The sequence below is a fragment of the Rhyacophila brunnea genome, unplaced genomic scaffold (assembly GCF_057557595.1).
Source record: "Rhyacophila brunnea isolate RB1 unplaced genomic scaffold, BYU_Rbru_1.0 scaffold_125, whole genome shotgun sequence".
NCBI classification, from domain to species: Eukaryota; Metazoa; Arthropoda; class Insecta; order Trichoptera; family Rhyacophilidae; genus Rhyacophila; species Rhyacophila brunnea.
Genome location: NW_028232780.1, coordinates 239,388 through 251,492, shown reverse-complemented (window position 1 = coordinate 251,492; position 12,105 = coordinate 239,388).

Genomic DNA, 12,105 nt, shown 5'->3' with positions numbered 1-12,105 from the left:
CCGTCAAGTTTCTGAGTACTGTCCCAAGAGTTTTTACATCAGTATAATTTTATATTGGAAAAATAGCTTAAAACGATAATAGATTGCATACCTTTTGATAATTTGATAAATATATAGTGTGTACAAGATATCAAGTTTATAATTTTAGTCTTATAAAAAAAAGTATAGATCAAAAAGCTATGTATTACGTATGAAATTTTTTACAAAAAAAAATTCAAATCATATTATATGTTATTAAAATTATTTTTGAATCCCCATACTGTAAATTTTTTTGTGCATAGATAAAATTAAGCATATAAAAGATTCAAAATACCTTGCCGATGCATAAAAAGATAATTCTATATTCTTTTAATGATATTTATATTATAAATTTTATGCAAAAACTGAAGTCTATTATAAATATAATGTGACCGTAATAAATACATTTATAAATATTTTTACTTCAAGTTTTATCGGAAAAAAATTGCCATGTAAATACAGCAACACATAGATGTATATCCATATAATAACATACATTATATTAAGAACTGATATATTTGTCATCAGGATATGAATTTACACGGCTATATACTTATATTGTGATTATTATTAATGATTGTAGCATTCCAACATAAAAGATGCCGAAAGTACCAGAAAAATTCAATTTTAATGTAAAAAGAAGCCAAAAATAAACAGTGAGTATGCAAAAAAAGTCTTGAATTAAGCCCTGATAAAAAAGAGGGTTCATATATAGATATTGAATAAAATAAAATTAAATAATTATCTATATGATTATATTTAACTTAAGGCTATTCAGATCTGTATTAAAGAAAATAATTTTTTTTGCTTTGCACAAATAAAAATATGTATGATTATATATTTCATTTTGCGCTATAAGTAAACAATAACTTGAATTTAATTTTTTCAATCTGATGACAAATATCTTTCTATTTTTACAAAAATAAAAACGCTATTACAAAAATCATTTTGAAGATTAATATGATAAAATTTGTTTTTTTAAAACGGAATCTACAAAAAACAATAAAATAACCACAATATTTTAGGCATAAAAAAGAAAGTTAGAAAACTACTAATAAAATAAGTAGAAAGATCATTTATCTTGAATATGACAGAAATATAAAATTTCATTTTATAAAGTAAAATATATATTTAATGTGCCATAAATAAGATTCAATTATATGTCTGTGCAATTATTATTACAAGTCAAATACTAGCAATATATGACCATTGAATGGATTTTTTTATCTATACATCTTTCGATAATACTGAAAACAATTTATATTAGAATTGATTGCATTTTCATTGTAAGATGTTGAATAAAAAAGATTTTTAAGCCTCAATTTTTATCAATGCCTTATATTTTTTTGATATGTTATTCTTATGCGTTTCCTTGTCATTACCTAGCATTAATATTGTAAATTTTTTTTAAATTGTTTTTTCATAAGAACGATAATAGAACAAGTATATTTTATTTTTTTAGTGTTTTAATGTCTTTTATAATTTGTTTTCAACGCTGAATTCATCATAAGAATAGTTTTTTTATAAATCATCGGCCAAATTTATAGTTATAATTATAGTATTTGTTCTCGAGCACATCGTTTTAGATATCTTGCTCGCATAGCGCAAATATAATTTCAGATATCTTTTCCTCTCCAAAGTCTTCTTAAATACCTCACCTCTTTTTGAGAATAACTATTTTTAGAGTTTTACACAATTTCGAGTTTTTATAGATTTCTTGATCTGGTTCGTGGCATCTAGTTCATGCAGGTAACTTTTATGACTTCGCATGTTCACAGTGTCCCATATTATAACATATGGGTAATTTAAAATATGCGAATGTAATAGACGACAGCGTTGCGCTAGCAGATCGAATTGTCTTAATTTTCAGTTGTTGAATTATTCTGTTATTGTCAATACTTCCCACTTCAATATCAACCAGAAAGACGTATTTCTTCATTTTAAAATGTACAAAAATATCGGGTCTGTCATTAGAAAACTTGATTAAAGTTTTTATTATGTATCATCTTTGATCTCCGTTAATTGGTTTACAATTAATTCTTGTACAGAGTGTCTACGTATTTTCAAGATTTTTTCTAAATTGTGGTCTCACGTGAACATATATTAAATCTTCTTACCATCTCGTTGTGTCATTTGTATAGTCATATTCAATTACTTTTTTACATCTGCATGCCAAGTATTCAACTGTTTTTACTGAGTCGTTACAGTGCGGATACCTTGATCTTTCTCTAAAGAAAATAATTATATCCTGCATAAATCTAAAACTACCTTCTTGTGATGATCATATATTTCCATATTGTAAACACTAGGAGGATAAACATATTTGCGCGTTGAATCATTATGCATATTGAAGATTTTTGATGCAGTATTTCATGTTTTGTTTTACACAATACAAACTTTTTTTAAATTTATGCGCTGCTTGTCCATGTCAAAGTTTTCGTATTTTATTTTGACGATTTTATTTTTTACGGATAAGCGGGGCGCATTTTTTTTTACATTTTTATATTGCAGCTTTTCTGGGTATTCGCTTTTTATTTGGCCTATGGGTTTAGTAGCTGGTAGAGTATTCTTTCTGATTTAAACTCTATATTTTCTAAACCATATCCCAGGATATTTATTTTTTGGTATAATATCGATTCTTTAGATGGTTGCAAGTGTATTCCATTTTCTATAACTATCCGCCTAATACCGCAGTTTAGATTTCTTTTGACTTCTCGTCTAGCTTAATAAATTGACTTATAATTTATTCATGATTTTGCTGCTTATTCATTTTTTGCTATAATAATATTTAGAACTTTTAGTTTTGATTGTGTAGTAACTCCTTGTAGCATTTCTTTTCATATTTTTTCAATCGTTTTAAGTTTAGTATAATATAAAAAATCATCCAGTATTCCGCGAAATTTATATCCATATTTTCGTATTATGACTAGTGCAATATCTTTGCATTTAATATTGTGCGTAGCTGATTTAGCCATATCTATTTTCATTCCGATGCATCTGAAGCATTGCGTTGCTTCATTGGACATTAAAATAAAGTTACTATTTTCTTTCGCCATAATATTTAAATCGTTAATGAAAATGAAACGATTAGTTGTAAATACCTTCTTATTTAGGTTAGTAGTATTGATGGTTATTTTATAATTAATAGGCAGCTTAGGGGATCCATACAATGAAAAAACAGTAGCGGAGATAGACAAGCCCTTTTTATAAATCCTTTTTCAATATTTCCCTAATTATTTCTTGATTTTTTGGACAATAAAAATTTCAGTTTTACATTAGTTTAGATATAAATACAATCATCTAAACCTGCATGTTAAGATTTTTAGAGCAGCTTAGAAGATACTCGTAAACTATTGCATCGAATGCTTTTTTTATTTCTAACCATGTTACGTTCAATTCGTTATTGTTTATACTGTTGATTGCGCTTTTACACAGCCTACTTTAGATCCTTTTACTCAGACTAGATGAAATGTTTATTCTATTTTATACGTTTTCTAAGACTTTAAATTTTTGCAGATAGCCTGTCTATGAATAAAAAAAAAATTTAAATTTATCATTATATAATAATGGTATATCTCTTTCAATAAATTTTTCAATTTTAAATTAAAGTTAGCTTAGACATTATTTTAATATTCGCTACATGTTCTAAACTATTAGATACCATTAAATGAATATTTAACGTAGATTCAGTGTATTTTCATGAAAATAAACCCATCGAAAAATACATTAAGCAAAAAAAATCACATAAATCATATTATTTTGTTTAAGATAAATGTTTTTTTTTGCTTAAAAAAACGAATAAAGTTCTTGAAATAAAAAATATTCATATATATACAAATATTAACCTTCTAAATCGAAAAATAGAGCAAAGAAGAAAAATTATATATGCAAAAATATCATCAAAGAATTTAAAAAAAAATATGCGTGCTGTAAGAAAATCAAGAAAATACTAATTTTAGCTTGAAACCATGACTTTCAGACTTAACTCATTGAGAAACTGAATTTTATGCTGAAAACTATTCACACTAAATTAAAATTATAGGGTTTATAGGAATTAAATAATATGAATAGTACATTCATTTCTTTTACCTCGTCAGAGTAACCATAAATATTTTAGCTGACTTTTCCCTACAACAATTTTGTCGATGATGCTCTGTACGAATTAAAAAACATATAATTTTAGTTGCTGTGTAAAACTCAGTAAATATATAAAAGCAAAAACATAATATTATAATCTTTTTTTCATGATAAATTTTACTACTTATAGAAATCAATATATACTGTAAATAACACAATTAATTTTGCTTTTTTTTATATTTACAGGGTGAAATAATTTATAAAACTATGAATAGATCTCTAATCCTTTTTAAATCAATTTTAACATATTTATCTTTATAAACAAAATTATAAGAACATAAAAAGAATCAAGACTATGTTTTGGACATTTTAAAGCTCTTATATTCTTTACATTATATTCAGCTTAGATTAAATATGAAAACGAACTTATATTAGATAGAGTAATATTATAAAAATAAAAAAATTTGGTTCAATATTTTTTTACCAGAAATTTTTATGCTCGTACTCCTTAAACCCAACAAACTATCGTTAAGATGCATAAAAACAAAAGAATGAAAAATATATTATAATGAAGTTGTAGCAAAAAGCAATTTAAAAAACATCAAAACAACCTTTAAGCATAACAAAAAAAAATTTATGCTGTAAGTCATGCCTCGAACACTACCTGTAAAATAATTCCTTAGAGGAATTGAATGTTTCATGTGCTAATTTTAGATACCATGCATGTACAGTAATAATTTTTTTGACAGCATATATTATATTATATCAAAACAAAATCATATAACAATGCAATTGTAGATATGTTTTTATTTAATTCTACTACGTGTTTATCATAACAAAAAATCACAAAAAATTAGTGATTTCATTACGTATTACAGTCCCAAAACCGAAATGATTTGAAAAAATGCTAGTAATCTAATTTGATACATGACTGTCGCCAATACACTTTTCTCATTAAACATTTCGTATACTCTTACATAAGCTTACATTCTCAAACAGAACCTCCATGAATTAAATTTTTTTAATTAATGAAAAAAATTAAAATTAAATTCCTAAAGAAATTTACAATATTCGCATTATTTTTTCTAAATTTTTTTTTTATATTTATTTTACCATACTCAAATAAACCATTTGAATAAAAAATTCTATCAGAACTGAAACTATGAAAAAGTACTATAATTTGTAAAAAAAACTCTTAATTTTATATATTTTTTCTTCTATTTTATAATCGTTGAATATAAATATAATTTCTATCATATATGTGTTCTTATAGCCGAAACTGATATAAAACATTTTCTTTTTGAAAATTCTGCCTCAATCGGCTATTATTCTATGCTAGATAAAACTTATAGGTATATCTTTTATTTTAAGCTATATTTTTATGTTTTGTTATCTTTTTTCAATCATAATCCAATGTTATAATTTTTTGCTTATAATTCATTTCTTTGATTTTGTTATGATTTAAAATTTTTCGACTATTTTTTTGAAAATTTTATACAAATATGATGATAACCCGTGTACATAAAAAAAATTTAAACACATAAAAAATTAAAATACATGTCTTTAGTTGTGATCATATAGAAATAAATAAATGATTTATATTGAAAATCACATTTACACAAAATCATTTTTATATATATATTATATACAATTGATTAATTATTTTAAAACGAAACTTGGTATGGTGCAAATATTTTTTCTCATGATAATCTATAAGCTGTTATAAAAAAATAAATCAAGCCCTGAAATTTTAATTTCTTTGTTTAAATTAGATTTAATCGGTTGCACTAATGAATATACGATCAAATTACACAGAGAAAGTAATTTACAAAGAATTTTTATCATAAAACAAACCATCAATAAGAAATTATCTAGAAATTTAGTTCTCTTTTAAAAATGCGCGAATAAAAATGAGATTTATAATAACTATTAATAAGAAATTGAATAGAAATTTAGTTCTTATTTAAAATTTCGCGAAAAAAAAATGAGATTTATAATAACTATTAAAAAGAAATTGAATAGAAATTTAGTTCTCTTTTAAAAATGCGCAAAAAAAGATGGGATTTATAATAACTATTATAGTTTATATTTTATTTTTTTCGATGATTATATTAGTTCTTGCAAAACGTTTTTAGCCTTCGGTATATTCGAATGTTAAAAATCTGTGCGTTGACATTTGCACCGAAACACCAGAAATAAAGGAAGATACATGTATGTGTATCTTTGTTAATTTATTTTTAAAAACTCAAATTCGTTTTTCAAACTTGTTTTATATGTTACCATAATGAAAGGCCATGGAATATATCTTTATCATATATCTCTATTTGTATATACCGCTCATATTCGAACATTTATCTCTTAATCTAATTATTTACATATAAGGCATATTTTTTTATGCCTTAAACTTCAATTTACTATATAGATTAAACTATTAGCTTCTATCTTGAGATTTTATCTTTGATAGTTTCAAATGCGCTATAAATATAAAATCAAAAATATACATCGATAAATTTTATATTTATAATTATAATTATAGTGCCTGCGATCACTATTACAGAGAGCTAGTAAAAATTTTTAAACTTAAATAAGCATGAACCAGCACAACAACTTGACCATCGATAACTAATTTTATACAGTTAAAAATCAATTTTACAGTCTCTTACAAAAATGATTCCGATTTTATTTTCAATATAAAAAATACAGATTTTATTGTTATATATTTGCAATGAATCATCTAAAGTCAATTTTCATACCAAAAAAAAAGTGAATTCAAATAAAATTTGCATATATAGAATATTATAAACAATAAAATGTAACAATTTTAAATAAAAACTGAGTACACTGCAGAAAATACATATGAATACTATTTATTTAATTTGTGCATTCTATACTTAAATTACAAGTTTGTTGACTTGGCGATATTTACTTACCTAAAAAATTTAAAAATATGAACAAATAGCCTTTAATTGAAAAATGTATTATTAGATATATCTAGGATATAATTACTAAATCGCAAATATTTGAATTCCAAAATAATAAATTATAAATTTGATCACAAAAAAGACTATTTTTCATAAAAAAATTCGGCATTCTAATTCAAAAAGAATAAAACAAATATATATAACTAAAAATAAAACGTATACCTATCTAATAAATAAAAAAAATTGGAAAAAACCTTAGGAGGTAAATTAAAATAATTAAATTTGTTTCTGCAGTAAAAAAATGATTTTGACATATAACTTATACATAAAAGAGTAATAAAGGCTAATAGACACTTAAAACAATTATTATACCATATAAAAAATAATAAAATGCACTCTTATGCTGTAAATTTTCTTAATCTAAAAATGTTTGAATCTGAAAAAAAACGATTCAAACGCCTAAGTTTAATTTTCATTAGACTATATCGTTCAACAGCATTTTTTTCTACAATATTACGATTCTTTTTTGAGGAAATGATTTTGAAATCCTTGAAAGATACCAATCCACCAACGAATACCATTGCACAGATTTTACTATATAAAAGCTAATCTCGCTATAAATCAACACCGTTTACTATTTTATTTGGAATAATCAGATAAGACAATAATCATGCGATTATAGCCTATTTTTCAACAAATAAATAAATAATTGATAGTATTCCGATGGGATGAAACATTCAAAAATAACAAGTTTTTTTAGTTTTTGCGTTCTAGTATTTTATTTTTCTTTAACTTGAAGTAAATCATACTTCTAAAGATTACTATTTATACAACAGAAACTAAATTTAACAAAGAAAAATGGATATGGGGATACAAATATGTTTTTTGAATTTTGGAAAAAATATATATGAGCGATTAAAGATTACTAACACCTAATAAACGTGTTACAAATAAAAAAAAAGATACAAATGGCCTTCTTAAAACGATAAGAATTACAATAAATAACATATACAGACAGGTACTACAATAACAAGTATTTATGTAAACTTGCTTCTTGATACGAAAAGGGAGTAAAATTAATTAAAAATGAAAATAATTATAGGCGATGAAGTCAAACGATCAGCACTTCTTACTAAATGATAATTAGTTTAGAAAATAAAAATTTAATAAAAGAAAAATAGTATTTATTTCTATTATTCCTATTATTTTTCTTTTGAATTTTTGCACAAAATATAATTTCACACCAAGAATTCATCCCATAGTTGCCCCTGATTACATGAAAAATTTTTATTAGACATTGTGGAGTCTGTGATTTAAATTCATAAATCACAGAAAAAGAAGAAAACTAATTTTATTTGATTTATATATATCATATACAGCGGAAAATTATATAAAAATCAAAATATTTTGCTGGACATTTTGTTAACAAATAATAATATAATAAAACATTAAAAGATTATTTATTCTAGCAATTTTAAATACACAATATAAAATTTATTTATATTGATAATTGTTTTTTTAATGTGCTAATATTTATACAGTATTAGTATTTTTTTAATTCCCGTGAAACATCTAATATGTAATTAGACTCTAATGTTATATATTCAATATAATCACCCAAGCTATTTTCTTATGAGGTAATAAAAAAACAAAAAGATTGCAGTTCATTCGTAGGATAATTGTATATATTATCTAAAAAACCGTCTGTTTAAATTTTTTTATATTTTGTCACACGAAATAATATTACTTACTACAATTACATCATACAGTCAATTTTACTAGAAAAATCAAAATAATGAAAAAAGCGAGCTCAACATATTTATGAAATTTGTTTAAAAGAATGCAAATTGTTTGTTACATTTATAATTAAATGTTTCAAAAAAGCTGGGAAAAATTCTTTTGTGATTGCATTCTTATAAACTTCTATTTTTGGGGGATGTATTATACGCAAAAATAGTTTTTTTCGTAATCGAAGACTCCAATAAAACCTTAATAAATTTTTTTTTTGTTTTATAAAATAATAAACACTTTTATCTTTAGGTTTAAGAATACAAATGATAATAGCAAAAGTATCAAAAGAAAAAAAATATAAACGTCAAAATATGCAGTATTATACATTTCGAAAACCATGCTTTTGCAATTTCACAAACAGTCTATATTTATAGTTATATTAAGAATCCTTGTCAAAAATTGCTTACAAAACCACAATCTTATTCAGAGAATTCCAAAAAAAAATATTCTTCTATAAAGTTATTGTTCTAAGACTCAATTTTGACTAAGATTGAAACTTTCTATGCAGATTATATATAATTTTTATAAAGGAAAAATAAGAAAATTTATACTTAAGTTTGTCCTATAATTAAACAAACATGTTACTTCATATACAATGCAAGCGCAATTCATTATACATAAAAAAATGTATGAAATATTATAAAGTTACTATTTTAATTGTTTTGGTGCAGTTAGGAATTGTAGAAGCAATACTTAGAGTAGTCTTTAAAAATACTTTATCTGTCTACTTTTCATTTTTTTGTTTTTTCTCAATGCACATTTCTTCTAGCATAATGTGGTTATGTTATTTTTTTGATTTCATGATTGACGCATGATTTGACTACATATAGATTTCACAATATATTAATTAACAAATATTGGTATTTTGGATACATAATATCCTAATTTATAGCGTATGTTGCTAAATATTATTGACGTTACAAATAAATACATATTTTTTTACCCAGTAGATTTATATACTAAGATTCCTAGAGTAAACATCAGTAAGGTCATATATAATTATTATTTATATTTTTATTAAAGTGCATATTTTTTTCTTTTTATCAAAATAAGGGTATCGAATCGTTTATGTATCCCTATTATATTACTTTTTTTTTATTTTAGTATACATTTTTGTATCAGTTATCATTTCCATTGGTTCTTGAACATAAATTTTTCTGTCTTATTTGGTTTAAAAAATTTTATTTTTCAAAGCATTAAGTGCAAAATCACTAGACTTATTTTTGTAGGTGTGTATATTTAGATGAATTTTTGTAAACAAAATTATGAAATGTCCAGTCTTTTATGTCTTTAACGCAGTGTTGAAGTTATGACGTTTTTACGTAAAAATGATTATAAGAAGTATGAAATATTTTTTTGATTCTTACTAGTTTACTTATAATTTTGTACCATTTTTATTTTACAGAAAATGCCAGCTATTAAGCTTTCTGAACAATAAAAAGTTTAGGAAGTGGTTTTTATATTATTTGAATATAAATTACACTTTTAATTCTCCGAATAAAGATTTTATACATAAATATTAAATAAATGTCATCGTTATCTCATAATCTTCATATATGTTAGATTTATTTTGCTATCATTATTTTATATATTGTAGCCTTTCTCGGTGGAATCATTTATCTGTTTTTAGTATCTTATGTAGCAAATTCAAAATTTATATTAAGAATAAAATATGATTTTGTTCTCTTTCTTGCTTCTCTCTTGTAAAAAAACAGCTTTTTTAGTTTTATGGCTGTATATTTATTGATGCATCTACAGTAACTTTAATATATCATCATATATACCAAAATCCACAACATATAATTTTAGAAACCTTTATAGTTACTTATATGTATAATTGAATGCTTTTTAATGACTAAAAAAAATATTTCCGTCAAGATAAGTTGTTTTAAGGTCTTTGAATCACATATAAATTATCATAATTCTTGTAAAATTTTCTTCATTATTGCGATATGCTTCTAATATAATTCGGAGGAACGCAAGGTGATCTTGTACTTCCCAAAGTTTCTACAAGCTGTATTAAACATTATTTTTTGCGGATTCAAGTACTTAATTTCTATTCTTATGTAATCCAAGAAATTTATTTTTATTCCCCTATCATTATCAAGGCCTAAGTGGCTTAAGAAATCTCTTGCATCATTTAAAAATATAAAATGTGCATTCCCATAAAAATTTTCATTTAATAATAAATTTTTTAAGGAATTTTGTATTGAGATTTCTGCTTAGTGGTTTCATACATAACACCAATAAAATTAGCATAAGTAATAATCAAGTATTTTTTCAATCTTAATATTTCGCAAGCTTTACTCACTGTAGTTTTTTATAATTCTCTTTATTTGTCTTTAATCTTATAAATATATATACCGAATTGGATGAATTATTTTTTCTAACGCCGCCTCTAATCAGTCATGTTTTATTAAGCCAATAATTTTCTATAACACCAATCCATGCATCGCTTATTTTATTGTTATTTCCTTGTGAATTCTGTGCATGATAATTTATTTGTTTTAAGCATCTTATGCATGTCGAATAATGCCCAGCTAATTTTCAGATAATTGGTTGTGCCTCAATAATTCAACCATAATAATATGACAGGCTCTTTCATGATCACCATAATGGAACTATTCAATTAGAATGTGGGCACATATAAGTTTATTAATACGATTTATACTATGATGAGGTAAGATACATTTTCATAAACCAGTAATTCTACATAAGTTCCCTTATATGCGCAATCACATGATAATTGTAAATATTATTATGCAAGAATGTTATTTTCTTCGTTAAAAAGTCAAAATCACGCAGATATGAAAGTGGTTTATTTTTTCATGTTTTTTAGTTCAAAAAAAAATACATCTGTCACATTCGAGGAAAAATCACATAAAAGTTTTTTAAAAAGCAAAATTAAACTTATCAACCAAGATATTATATTCAAAATTAAACGAGTTTATATATTAAGCATTATTTTGATCAGTTATTTAGAAAAATGAAAAGTATAATGACGTCTTTTTAACTTATATCAGTTTTTCGTTTGCTTTTATATGATTTTTATGATTTTTTTTTCTCACCATATTTTGATTTACCGTATTTTGTAGTCATTTCGATTTTGTATGAACGTAACATATGTTTCTTTATGCAGAATTAAGAATTCTGTCCAATATTTTCATATTTTTTCTATACAGAACTTGCCTCTTAAGTTATAATACATAGAAAAATCCAAGCTTTTTTCTAATTTTTTTTTAATATTGTTACTTTTTACTGATATTGTAATTTATTATTGATGCTATTTGCTTTTTAA